This window comes from Oryzias melastigma, unplaced genomic scaffold, assembly GCF_002922805.2.
Source record: "Oryzias melastigma strain HK-1 unplaced genomic scaffold, ASM292280v2 sc00250, whole genome shotgun sequence".
Taxonomy (NCBI): Eukaryota; Metazoa; Chordata; class Actinopteri; order Beloniformes; family Adrianichthyidae; genus Oryzias; species Oryzias melastigma.
The window spans coordinates 377,309-391,809 of NW_023416890.1; the positions used below are offsets into that span (position 1 = coordinate 377,309).

Below are 14,501 nucleotides of genomic sequence, written 5' to 3' on the forward strand. Positions count from 1 at the left end.
TGTGTCAATAATTATTTAAAAGTGGCAATAAATATATAAAAGTTTAAATAAATAAATAAATGTTGAAATAAATGTGGCATTAAAATATGAAAAAAGCCATTAAAAAGCACTTTTTAACATTTCATAATATATTTATTTATTTCATTGCCGGCGTGGTAGAAAAGAGCCAAATTGAAATAAATATATTTAATGTGAAATAAATAAATAAATGTGTAATTAATTATTTAAAAGTGGCATTAAATAAATAAAAGTTTAAATAAATAAATAAATGTTGAAATAAATGTGGCATTAAAATATGAAAAGAGCCATTAAAAAGCACTTTTTAACATTTCATAATATATTTATTTATTTTTTATGATTTAATTACACATTTCATGAAACAGGAAGTGGACACACCATTCAAATGCAATCTGTCAAACTCTCCCGTCAAACTCAGAGGGCGGGCTCAAATCTCATCATCGCTGCTCCATTTCTCTGGCCTGCAGTGTTGCCAGATTGGGCGGTTTCCCGCCCAATCTGGGGGTTTTTGGTTCTAAATTTGCGGGCAAAAATGGCTTTAGGCGGGTATGTATATTTTGGGCGGGCTTAGGGTCGGTTCGGCGGTTTTTATTTCCTTATTATAAGAAAGTAGCGGACTTAGTTAAGCTGGGTGGCGATCGGATTTCCACTAATGTTCTATGTTCTGAGGCTCAGTGAACGCACCAGGAGGAGACGCTTCATGGTCCTGGGCTCTGTCGTTGTTGAGGGGATTGCTGCCTCGCCTGCCAATAAATGAGTTTAAAAGCTTTGGGCTCGGTCTGGGAGGGGCTTTCTGTTAATTTTTTTTAGCGTGATGATCATTTTATTAAGTGGTGTGTTTTGGCTGTTTTATACTTCCAACCGACTCGTAATCGCTCAAGTTGTTGTGGTTCAGCGGAATTTGACACCTGCTGGTGACGTCACACACGACTGGAATTTTACACCCAGTGTACAATAACTGGCGGATCGCGTAATTTAACTTGAATTTATTTCAGCGATTGGAGTACGCGACTACGCAGAAAACTGTCCAGAAAAATATCTTTGAACATTGAAAATGATGAGTGTTACAGAACGGAGGCAATGTTCATAGAAGAACATTAGAATATTGCTCAATATGAAAAGTTTTTTTTTTTCTTCAGAACCAAAAACTGTACGGCGACAGCGTACTTAATGATGCCGATGAGAAGTGTCACTCTGTGCATTATAGCCAGGAGCGCGCGCTTCTGCCTTCATTGAAGAATAAACTCCTTTTCAGCCGCTTCTCGGTACGGAGAAGTGAGGGAGCACGGACACGAGCACAGACACGCACACCCTCCTCCCTTCATGTCCGCGCTTCTTCTCCACGCTCCTTAAAGTGGCTCGGTCGCTGACGTGGGAACGCTCCCGTTTGCACACTGCATTCAGGGTTATTTGGCGAGCTCCGTTCCCAGCCAGGGAGTCTCCCATGCCGTACAAAAGCGGAAACTCCATGGGGAAAGGATCCGGTGTTAACAACGCATATTTGAATATCCACTGCGTTTATGTTGGGGAATCCTCCTTTATTGGAGCACACAGTCATGTTCTGAAATGTTTTAGTCGTTAACACGTTTCCTCCTGGTCCATTAAAATGTTTTTTCCAATTTTATGAAACTTTTCCATAATCCCCTTTTAATAAATCTTACACAATCCCTGAAGTAAAAGATAAAAAAACCCTGCCACGTTGATGTTTAATGGACGGAAAATACATTTTTATTTAGCGAACCTAACAAAAGTTCTTCGTTTCACCAAAACAATGTTTACAGCGTGTATGTGAGTGAGGTGTCAGACAAAAACTTTCAAAACAAAGATTCCCGAATTTCCTGAGATCAACGGTCCTGCTTTGACGTCCTGTCCATTAAGAAAGATCACAAAGGTCTCCATTACTGATTTCGCCATGACGAGGGTTGGACCAGGCCAGAGAAATTGAGCAGCGATGATGAGAGTTAGGCCCGCCCACAGAGTTTGACAGATTGCATTTGAATGGTGTGTCCACTTCCTGTTTCATGAAATGTGTCATTAAATCATGAAATAAATAAATATATTATGAAATGTTAAAAAGTGCTTTTTAATCTCTCTTTTCATGTTTTAATGCCACATTTATTTTAACATTTAGCTATTTATTTAAACTTTTATTTATTTAATGCCACTTTTAAATAATTAATGACACATTTATTTATGTATTTCATATTAAATTTATTTATTTCAATTTGGCTCTTTTAACCTACAAGGGACAATGAAATAAATAAATATGTCATTAAATGTTTAAATGTTCCATTTTCATATTTGAATGCCACATTTATTTCAACATTTATTTATTGATTTCAACATTTATTTATTTATTGCCACTTTTAAATATTTAATGACACATTTATTTATTTATTTAATGGTGTATATATTTATTTCATTTTGGCTCTTTCCAGACTCCATATAAATGAGCGTTTTTCATAACCACCCCCCCCCACCCCCCCACCACATACACACACAAATATTACCGCATGCAAAAAAGAAACACTGTAGCTGCCTGGAATATGTTAAAATAAGTATTATTTAATTTTAATTCTCAAGAATGAAATAACAATCACTGAAATCCTTTTTGGCATAAAATAACACATCCATGACTGGGACGCGAACCCCCAACCTCTGCACTGGAAGACTGCCACGCTAACAACCGCACAAACATTAGATACGACTCTGTCAGCACGGTAGATGATTTGACAGGCATCTCTAGTGTTTAAAGTTTAAACATTTCCGTTGTTAAGGGTTTAAAAAGAGGAAAAGAAATCTGGGTATTATTAATTTCGAGTCCCTGGAAAATGGTATCGTTCAAATAAAAGTGATTCGACTCGTTTCTTCTCCTGACTTAAATAACATTTTCTCTGGATTAATCCAGCCTCCTCTCTACATGATCCTCTATAAATGGACATGATATTTTGGTTTCTGTGTGGTGGAAACGTGACGTCTCTAATGTGAATGTTCTCTAAATGTTAATGAGGAAGTTCTATTTGAACATCTTTCATCTTAAGAAGGGGCGGAGACCGCAGAAAACTCTAAGTTTCCTGAAGAAAACCTGCTCCAGACCAGGTTACGTTCACAGACTCAGTTACCATAGTGATTGATTCTGAGTTTAGCTTTACCCACTTCTTGAAACGGGTTTGGTTTCACCCACTTTCACAGGTTTAAGTTATCTATGTTTCTGAAACCAGAAACTCAGTTTTCCTTAACTTAGAGTTCAAGAACTCAGAGTTTCAACAAAATCTACTTTTTGAAACGGGCCCCAGGTGCGTCTTTGTTTTCCTTATCCATACAGGCTTCTGGTTTCAAAACTGAGTTCTGATTATGCATGCCATTTTTGTGCTGTGCTAATGTTAGCTCAGGTTTGTGAGGGGCTGTAAGATAGTGGGAGAAAATGTAAACAAAGGGCTGATGGGTTTTTAGTGGAGAGTTACTTTCGCATCAACAGTCTAACACACAACTCAGAGGCAAATTTCTGATGAACTTCTGCTGCTCTGCAGAAAAAAAAATATTTTAAAAAGTCTTTTTTTTTTACTAAAAACGGCATAATGGCTATGAATGAGCACTGAGAACACTTCTTAAATAGAAAAAAGATACATTTGGAGTGGAACTGTAATCAAATGTTTCAAGGGTTTGATGTGAGACAAACCTGCTTTTATAGAGGCATCTGATTGGTCAAATTATGACTTGAATAGGTTGCAATAAACAAAAAATATTTTAAAAATCCATTATCAAGAACATGTAAAAATAATAATAATAATAATAATAAAATAAGGGAGCACAAATGGTTGTTGTGACGTTTTATAGATGAAGTCTATGGATTTTGCCTTCTCTAAACCAGCCGGGTGTGTGTGTTAACTCAGCCCTATCTTCATATACAATGGATTTCATTGATTGATTTCAACTTCAATACAATCACTTACATTGATAAGTAAAAGGAACCCGTGGGGCTCAACTTTATTTGATTTTCTGTATCTCTGGGTACTATGGCGTCAGATTTACGCTAAAAGTCTCACGCGGCCGTATTACAAACTCCACGGGCATAAACCAAACTCCACGCGAGCAAATTGCGTCACACGCAGGCATAAACCAAACTCCACGCTCGTAATAAACGTCCCACGGGCAGTCCTGTGTCCCTGTGCTACGCCAGTGGAAGCATTTCTGCGCCTGTGTAAGCATTTCTGTGCGTGTGTAACAGCTCCTGGGAGTGTGTGAAGGACTGGAAATATCAACCCGTGTGTGATTGGGCCACTGCGCTGTAGTCCCCGCCCCTTGCAGTTGCTGGCGGGTCAAATTCTTACGCCCATACAGAAGAGGTGCGTCATGCGGCTGAAGCTCTGAAGCACAGAGGTTTACATTTAAATGTAAGTCTGGCTTTATTGTTTTAGCATGACGTTTGTAAAGTTATAAACCGATGTTGTTGTGTATTTCCGAGCGCTAGCAGCCCCGCTGCTTCTTCAGATCAACAATCAGTCACAGTTTTAGTCTCCAACTCCATCATGTCTTACATGACAACAGCGCCCTCTATTCTTTATCCTCTATCATTTTTTCTTTTCAGCTCAGCTTTACTTCAGATGAACATTAAAAGAACTGAAGACAAATGTGAAATACAATAAACTCGGAAGGATGTGGGATAAAAATGTCTAAAATATCTATTCAATAAACTATGACATTATTGGCATGAGCTGAGATGGGATTGTGCATCTGTGCTGAAATTGAACAGAAAATGTGGAAAATTTGAGGATAAAAATGATAAGAGTCAGACAATTAAACAGCACTTGAGGGACTGTTGTGATCATAAGATTTGTAATATGTTTACCACGAGGTGGTTGTGAGCTTATTGTACCAGAAAGACTGCTGTGGTTTCGCAGAAGAAGTCGGCGATTTAAAAAAAGTTGAAAATATAGTAACTTTACGTGGCTGATGATTGCAAACACGACACAACAGTGATCATATTTTTGTTTTTATTACTATCAGGCTGTAAATCCCATGACGACAAGTGAATGATTACAGTCAAGTGTCGCGTCACCCAAATGCGTTCAACTCGGGATGATCGGGCGGGGGAGCCTGATCATCCCCAGTTGAACGCATTTCAACAAGTGACTAAAAGCTCCCAAACCCATCCCGATTGAGTCCACCCGCCAAAGAAATTTCGCCAGAAAAACCACAATAAACCCTGTCATTTTGAGTTGGAAACCTCACAATCTGGCAATGCGGCGTTTGCTAGCTAACATGCTAATGGGCCGTGCTGGCCAATGTAGGTAACATATGTGCTCGGCCTGTCAGAACGGCTCGGGGGCTTGCGACTAGTGATGACGTCACCACACAAGTGTAACAAACGAGTTGACTAATTTGCAGTTTTTCTGTACTGAAACTGTGGTTTACAATACAGTTTATTTTTTAAAAAAGAAAGGAAAAAAGTGTTGAGATCTGCTCGGGCTATTATTTATTATTTTGGCGTTGACACCTTCTTCACTAACGTCTGCTCTCCTCAGTGTTTGTGTAACGGAGCAGAAAGTGAGCGCTGCATATTCTAGCGGGACTTCATCCGGTCCGTACGACCAGTTCAACATTGGCAGGATGTATTTAGAAAAAAATACGTGCGAATAACTACTTTCTTTTTAAAAAAAAAAAAAAAAAAAAAAAAGCTAGCATGCTACTCGCTAGCACCCACTTTAGCTCAAACTTCATCCTTACCAGCCTGATTTCTCTCTATTAAAATACCGATCATTATCCTCTGATTCCTCTCGATCGGATTATTTCGTTGTCAAGGTTTTTGCGGCTGATTGCAAATATTCCTCCTCCTTTTGTGATTCTTAACGTATTTGTTCAGACCTCCTCGTTATTTTACTCGGGATGAATCCGTGCATTATGGCGGAAGTGTGTCATTCCCCGTGTCACGTAACAGTGGTCTAATGGTCCGGACCAATCAGAATCTTACACGTAATCTATGCGCAAGCCCCCGAGCTGACAGGCCGAGCACATATGTTACCTACACCGGAACATACCATCTCTGCAAGTGGACACTTACGCATGACAGCGCCGAGTTAAACTTTTTCTTACAGACAGGAAAATATGGACACTCACCTTGTAAATTGTGGATATCGTTGATTTCTTTAGGTCTGTTAGTTGAACTTGTTCACAATATAAAACAGTCAATGTATTATTTTTATGTTATCTTACTTTGAAAAACGAATGACGCACCTCTTCTGTATGGGCGTAAGAATTTGCCCCGCAAGCAACTGCAAGGGGCGGGGACCAGTGTTAATTTTGACAGAGAATTTTAATTTAATTTTAGTCATAGTCTTTTGACTAAAATAGAATTAATTTTTAGTCGCAATTTAGTCATGTTAATTCTATTAATTTTAGTCAAATTTTACTCGACTAAATTACAGCAGATATTTAGTCGACTAAATTACAGGAGATATTTAGTCGACAAAAATATAGAATAAACGTAAAGCATTTTAATTACATTTATAAAGTATAATCATATGAAAAACACGCAAAGATTTTACTAATTTGTAAAAAAAACATTTTACTTCCCTTTGCTTTCCAATCTTGTCATTTCTGCGAATTCATCTACAACTAAAAACACATTAAAAGAAAAAATAAATATAATTATATAATTATAATTCCATTCCATTTCCAATCAGAAAGTGTCTATTCACACGTAATTTTCAAAAAACTTGCAGCTAGTGCTAAACTTTTTTCTTTTTCGCACAGACCCAGAGGAAAGGGGTTGAGGTTAGGATTATGGTTAGAGTTAAACAAGCAAAGGTTTCCTTAGTTCGGCTGTCTCTGCAGCTCACGGCTCCACCAGGGGATGGGTCAAATGTGGAGAACCTTAACTTAAAAGTTGAATTTTAAATACCTGCGGCCAACAAAAAAAATCCAGCCTTGGACAAACTTAAAATACGTGCTGGAAATGCAGCAACGGGATCTGGCTGCACGTATTACATGTGGACAAAACACATGTGCTGGTCACATGTAAATGTGTGTAAATAACATCAGCCTTATTATAAATGTCTGAACATAAAAAAAAAAGAAAAAAAATACTTGTATTGAGTAGGTAGTCAAGTGTACAAATGCATAAAAAAACATTCACTAAGGAGTAAGCTGTCCAGGACACGTGTGAGCATGTTATATGTGCTTGATCAGCATGTGTGTGGAGTACTGTAACACCACCGCCGGCCAATAGAGGGCGCTGTTGTCATGTAAGACGTGGTGGAGTTGGAGATTAAAACGGTGACTGTTGTTGATCTAAAGAAGCAGCGGGGCTGCTAGCGCTCGGAAATACACAACAACATCGATTTATAACTTTACAAACGTCATGCTAAAACAATAAAGTCAGACTTACATTTAAATGTAAACCTCTGTGCTTTAGAGCTTCAGCCGCATGAATAAAAGCGCTTCTCCCCCATACAGTACCGGCGCAAGTTAGCTTGGCGAGAGTAACCCCTTAAAACAACTATGTCAGATAATCATACTCTTTAAAATACCACAACAGTTGGAAGGGTAGGGAGGAATTCGGATTCAGCCCAATACACTGGAAATAATCGAGTTTGTATGTTTACCTTTGAGTGGATTTCAGGGCGGCTTGTCCGCAAACATCGCTTCAGTTTTTCTTGTGTTTCTGTCTGTGATGGTCGCTCCACACAACGTACACAACGTCTTGTTGAGGGTCGTGTTAAATATAACATTTGTTCCTATATGTACTCTTCTTTTTCTACCTGGAGTAGAATTTTTCACCTATATCACAAACACAATTCATTGAAATATTGTCTTCCCGGGCGGGCTGCAGGGCTCTGTGTTCTGATTGGATCACTTTGCATTTGCTCCCGCCCTCCTCCACCAGCAGTCGTTATGATTGGATATCGTCATCGAAGAGCATTTTTGTTTCGTTTTTATTCGTTGACGAAAAAGTCTATCAATTTAGGAGCATAGGAGCTGTTACACACGCGCAGAAATGCTTACACAGGCCACAGGCGCAAAAAATGGTTCCACGGGCGTAGCACAGGGACACAGGAGCGCCCGTGGGACGTTTATTACAAGCGTGGAGTTTGGTTTATGCCCGCGTGTGACGCAATTTGCTCGCGTGGAGTTTGGTTTATGCCCGTGGAGTTTGTAATACAACCGCGTGAGACTTTTGGCGTAAATCTGACGCCATAGAGTTCTGCTTCAATCATTGTCGTGAGTTCAAATTTTTCCAACCACCGTTTCGCTCATCCTGCCTCCATTGTCAACTCTTTCACGAGCTCGCGTGCACAGCATTTTATCCATCAGTTATAAATTAAGAGGCAGAGGCACGCGCCTCCATTGGTCATTCCTGACGCTGACACAAAACAAAGCGAACCGCACGCACGCTTGCGCTCCAGCTCGCGCGGCCTATTTGATAGGAAATGAAAAACAAAAACCACTTTCCTCAAAACCGTGGTCGGTGAACGTGCAGATAATATAGGGAAATACGCTCGTTGAAGGTCCAAAGACATCTTTGGAAAAGCTCACCCTCCGTCCACGAAGACACAAAGCCGCCTCGCGCCTCTGTTGTTGTGTGCTTTGCTCCAGGCGTCACTCACGGTGATGTCGTCACGACGCATCCACGACTTCCGGAGACCTTTTACAATAGACTTAAACAAAAAATGACCGCAGTCGTTGCCTAATGGATAAACTAAATAACCTTAATGGAGATTTCAGACGATCGTCTTGTTTTACCTTTAAAAAATGCATTACGTATTGAAATTATAATTTATGAATTTATTGCTTTTTGGTTTTGTTTTGTTTTGGTTTTTTTGGTCTCTTGTTTAACACAAAAACGTTTTTTTTTATCTTACTATTATTTTTACTAACAAAATAGTAAGTGTAGCCTAAACCATTCTCAATAGAAATTCATGTTAGTTGTATTGGCCTAGGGGCATTTATCCTATAACTACTTGACTCTCTAGCCCACTACCCCCTCTTTCTATATTTTAAATATTATTTATTTATTTATTTACTTGTTTATTTACTCTGTTTGAGATTATCAGACCAGAATAGAGGATGGGATTTTGTGATATAATATCACTCTGTGTATTCATTTTGTTTTCACACTGGTCTGACTGAACATGTGCTGTTGCTCCAGCATCGTTTTTTTTTTTTTCTCACGCTGCCGCTGCGGGATTGCTCTCGCTAGGTCTGTTACACTGGCTACAATCACGGCCCACAAGGTTTTGATTTTGTTGGTGCAGTGCCAATGCACCTATGGGTGACCGTTCCTTGTCATCCCGAGTTTGTTTGTTTATTTTGTTGTTGAGACTTAGTTCATTACATTATTAAGTCACCTTCTTGTCACCCAGCGATGATATTAGATTTAATTTGCATTGTCTCTTATTTCACTGTATTAAGCTCGACTTCAGATGCCTCCTAATCAACAGGACACTTTGAATTTTATTTCTTGGAATGTGAAAGGTCTTAACCACCCCATTAAAAGAAGAAAAATAATGTCATTTGTTAAATCTAAAAAAGCTGATATTTCCTTACTTCAGGAAACACATCTGTCAACCACTGAATCAAAAAAACTTCGCAGGGACTGGGTAGGTCACGTATTTGCCTCATGTGGCAATAGCCAAAGCCCGGGGGTAGCAATTCTAGTTCACAAACATCTACAGTTCAAATGTGTTAAAGAGATTTCAGACGAGGCGAGCTGAATCCTATTGGTTCTGGTAGAGATTCCCTCTAAACCAGGGGTCTCAAACTCGCGGCCCGTGGGGTGATAATTTGCGGCCCACGTCTTCATATGAAAGATTACTGTTAGTGCGGCAAGGCTGATATGAATGACAGTTGTTGTGTGCAGAGCTGAACAAACCAATCATGGTGAGGTATATGGCTCTGGAGGCGGGACATCGGCGGGCTGTCCAGTACCTCCTCCCTCATTCATTCATTCCTCCAGTCAGCTGGGCAGAGGAGGAGCCATGAAGCCTCTGGAAGTGCTTTCACACTGAACGTGATTCCCGTGCCCCGCCCCTCTTTCACCGCGTGACAAATTCACAGCCTGTCGCTCGTAAAAAAGCGTGTTTCTGATGCCGCGACGGGTGTGGGAGGAGCTGGATGTCTCACTTAGACTGAACGGGAGACGCATATGTATGGGATACGATAACTGTCAAAAAGAAACCTATTCATAAATACATATTTTGTATTCACAAAAAGAAATTCGTATTCATAAATACAAAGTTGTGCAAAAATTTATATTTTGTGCCAAATTTACATAAAAAATACGAATACAACATTCATTTTTACGTTTAACATGTCTCTTGTGAATACGAATTTTCCTCGTTTTGAATACGACTTCTCTCTGTCTTGGATACGGATTTCTCCTGTTATCTAACTGTCAAAACTACGTCACGGGGTCACAGGCTTATGCATCAAGTGCCGGAACATCGAGCCGCCTAGCCACAAATGACGCATGCGCACTGAGGACTCCGCCCCTAATTCTGAATTTGAGCTGGGAAAACCATCCATCCATTTTCTTGTCCGCTTCTTCCCTTTCGGGGTCGCGGGGGTGCCGGAGCCCATCCCGGCCACTGATGGGCGAAGGCGGAGTTGAGCTGGGAAAACGCCAGGGATTAAAGAAAACAGACACATTCGCAATGGAGAACAACCAGGTACGGCTAAAAAGTTTCAACCTTGGCATTTTATCTTTTAGTATTTCTTTATTTGTATTTTGTTATGGTAGACTATTGGTCTTTAGCCAATTTAGGTGCGTGCTGAAAACGAAACAATTCTTGCTGTTGGGGGTGAGTTCCGCTGTGGGTACCATATGCGCTCGACCTTCACATTGACATAAACGGTCTATGGGGCTGCAAGATCGATTCTGGGGCCTCTGACTAGTGATGACATTACACTGCAGTAATGCCACATAGACAAACAACTTAATGTCGAGATCTGTCTAGGCTATTATTTATTAATCTCGCATTGACAGCTCATTACCATAATGGCTGCTCTCTTCAGTGTTTATGTCACTGAGCAGAAGTGAGCGCGGCTAATTTTAGCTGTACTTTCCCCTTGAGTTTGCAAACTGGCAGGAGGCATTGTGAAATAAAATATCACGAGCGAATAGTCACTTTTTTAATGTGCGACCAAACTAGCATGCTATTCGCTAGCGCCAACTTAAGCACAAACTCCACGCTTCCCAGCCTGGTTTCTCTCTATTAAAATACGATTGCTACCCTGTAATGATTCCCCTCGATCAGATTATTTTATTGTCAAGGTTTTTGCGTTTCATTGCAAATATTGCGCCCCATTTTGTGATTATTTGCGTACTTGTTTGGACTTCTTCAGTTTTTACTAGGGAAGACTCTGTGTCATATCCTGTCACATGATGGTAATCTAACCAATTGCAATCAAGTTGTTTGTTACCGAACCGATCTATATTTTTATTTATTTATTTATTTTTATTTTCCCGAACCGATTTTGCAGGTCGAGCACATATGGATATCTATACCGCCACTCTCGTTGTCAGATAGAGCTTCAATTGTCGGGCTATGTTGGAATTCTCACCCTCATCCATAACTAACTATAATACAGTGCCCTTGATTTTAAAGGCAATTCGGACACGACGCCTTCAAACATTACCGTGTTGCTCCTCTGTCCGTCTTTATTAATCATGAACAACAAAACATCTTTTTATTTTTGAATAACAAAACATCGTCTAAATAAACATCACACAACTGATCTGCGCCCTCTAGTGTTCATAAAGGGCCTAGGTTTCTGATTTAAAAAAATTATATATATATATATAAAATGACGCTCACAGTAGTAATATTTTTTAATCAGAAAAATAAAGTTGTGTATTTTGACCATAGTGATGTTTTAGTTTACTTGTATTGTTATTGCATCAAGATGAATTTAATCATGTATTCTGTATTAACATGTTAGCTATGGGTCCTGAACATATATAAAAGTGGACTTTTCTTAAAAATAGTAATGAAAATGTAAGATTAAAAATGATTATAGAAATATATGTCTATAATTAACTGTTTACATTTTGTATGGCGCCAAATTTTTTCCATCTGCTTTGGCAAATCGTACATTTATATACGTCTTCATCATAATAATAGAGCCGGCGTCACCGACCCTGTTCTTCGTGAACTCCACTGCCCTGCTTCAGTAATTCCTGATTAGCTGGATTGGATGAGCTCCGTTTCTGATTGACTGAACACACCTGATCAGGTGAGCAGAAGTAGCTGAAACAGGTTAAGCTGCTAAACAAACAGGGCAGGAGCTCAATAACAACAGAGTTGGTGACATCTACTGTAGAGTTGAGTGTTTTTGTGTTTTAATGTGAAACATTTTTGAGAGGGATTAAACCTGTCATCTCCCCCTCTCTTTTTTTTCCAGGACAATCCTGGAGAAAATGGATCTGCTGGAGAAGTACAGCAGTGGGTGAAAGAGAGGAGAGTGAAGAAAGAGAAGGAAGGAGTGAGCCACCAGCTGAAAGAAGAAAAATAAGAAGAAACAGTAATGAGCTTCTAGACCTAAGCAGAGAGGACATGAGGCAGAAGAGCAGAGAGAGGAGGGAAACTTCTGACCAACTTTAGTCTGCTGGAAAGAATTGCCGTTAAAATCCTTAGATGTCTGCGAATAAATAAATGAAGTTTATGTTTGATATGTTAAAAATGTTTTTTTTTATTTAAATAAAGATCTAAATCAAACACAGTGATTGTCATGGATTAATTGTAACTTTTATTTCCAACTATTTACAAAGATAGTCGACATAGATGGGGGGGGGCTTCGACTGAGACCCGGGCTGGAACTTTCTGGGTGGTGATTGAACATCTTGCAAGGTGGTCTACAGAGAGTTTCAGGATGCATCTTCACTGTAGACTGCATCGTCCATCTTCAGGGTTTGCAGGGTTGGCTGTCGATGGATGCTGCATGACATAAAATGATCCATAAATATGAGATAATCCATGTACAGGCTTTGGAAAAAAAGTTTTTTTTTTTAAAAATCTCTTGATCATTTAATTACCTTTTACCAGTAATCAAAGTGGTACCTCCCCCAGGGCAGAAACCTCAGCCGGTAGTTGGTCCTGCCAGAGAGCACCGCTGGTGACCTCCAAACCAGCTTCCTCATCATCACCTCCACATCTTCCTCTGGGGCCTCGGTGTCGTCAACACAGAGGCAGATGTTGTGGAGGATGGCACACGCTGTGACAACCTGCAATATATATGTTTAAATTTATACAAATATATTCCAAATAATATTGAAAAACTGCAGTGTGTTCACTTACATGAGGTACAGAGGTGTGATGCACCTCCAGCACTTGGATGCCGATGTCACCAATCCTGATCAAGGACTGCAGGAGAGTTCCTGTTCATTCTGAAGTCTGCTCTGTCTTCACTGTTGGACAAACAGCTCCAGGATTGGGAGACTGGTTGATTCTGCCTTACAGGGGTCTAGTCTAGTTAAAAAGAAATACATTTATAATAAAAAATATGTGGTTTTAAGTATGTGAACATGAGAATAATGTTCTCATTATTGAGAATAATTAAATAAGATAAGATAAGATAAGATAAGATAAGATAAGATAAGATAAGATAAGATAAGATAAGATAAGATAAGATAAGATAAGATAAGATGAAGATACTTTATTGATCTCTCGAGGGAAATTTCCACGTTGCAGCAGCACTGTGTACAGCATCATTTAAAAATAGCAACCAGACAGACAAACAACAGTGAATATTAAAAAAAGTAAGAAATTCAAAAAAATAAAATTGAGAAAATTAAGGGAGCACCAAAACTTAACAGCTTTCCAGACAGACATCCAGTGGGTTTATCTGCGACACAAGGCTGATGAGTTAAATAGTCCGATAGAACGAGGCAGGAAAGATCTCCTGTAGCGTTTGGTGTGGCAGCAAAGTTGCCTTAACCTCTTAGAAAAGACACTCCACTGTTCGTCAAGCGCAGGATGAAGAGGGTGCTGAGGATTATCCATGATGGATACGAGTTTGTTTGAGGTCCTCCTCTCCATCACAGCTTCAAAAGTTTCCATTTTACATCCAATTACAGAACCAGCTTTTCTAATAAGTTTGTTCAGCTTCTTCGTGTCACTGGCAGCTATGCTACCCCCCCAGCAGACCACAGCAAAGAATAACGTGCTGGCCACAACAGACTGGTAAAACATTTCCAGCATCTTGCTGCATACGTTGAAGGACCTCAGTTTCCTCAGGAAGTAGAGTCTGCTGCAGGCCTTCTTGTACACAGCTGTGCCGTTCTTCTTCCAGCTCAGTCTGTTGTCAATGATTACTCCCAGGTATTTGTATTCCTCCACCTCTGCCACATCCCTGCCTAAGATGCTGAGGGGCTGGAGAGACGGTTGTTGCTTTTGGAAGTTGATCACCATCTCTTTGGTCTTGTCAACGTTGAGCAGCAGGTGATTAACTCCAGCCCACCTCACAAACTCATTCACCACAGTCCT

The 14,501-nt window shown here is 39.7% G+C and overlaps 1 protein-coding gene and 1 long non-coding RNA gene across 4 annotated transcripts in view; both read right to left on the minus strand.

Annotated features, from left to right (window-relative positions):
• Positions 1 to 8,689, minus strand: part of LOC112138827 (MAGUK p55 subfamily member 2) — a 50,216-nt gene extending 41,527 nt beyond the window's left edge. For 2 of the 3 annotated variants that reach the window (XM_024261477.2, XM_024261473.2), the window contains exon 1: positions 8,554 to 8,689. The gene's annotated coding sequence lies outside the window, so the exon portion shown is untranslated. The remainder of the gene's footprint in view (positions 1 to 8,553) is intronic. The other variant, XM_024261476.2, reaches the window with a different exon arrangement.
• Positions 8,690 to 13,029: 4,340 nt separating this feature from the next.
• Positions 13,030 to 13,368, minus strand: LOC118598243. Its single transcript, XR_004947357.1, has 2 exons — positions 13,314 to 13,368; positions 13,030 to 13,240 (listed from the first exon to the last, which is right to left on the minus strand). It is a non-coding gene; the product is annotated as an uncharacterized LOC118598243 (long non-coding RNA).
• Positions 13,369 to 14,501: the final 1,133 nt, after the last annotated feature.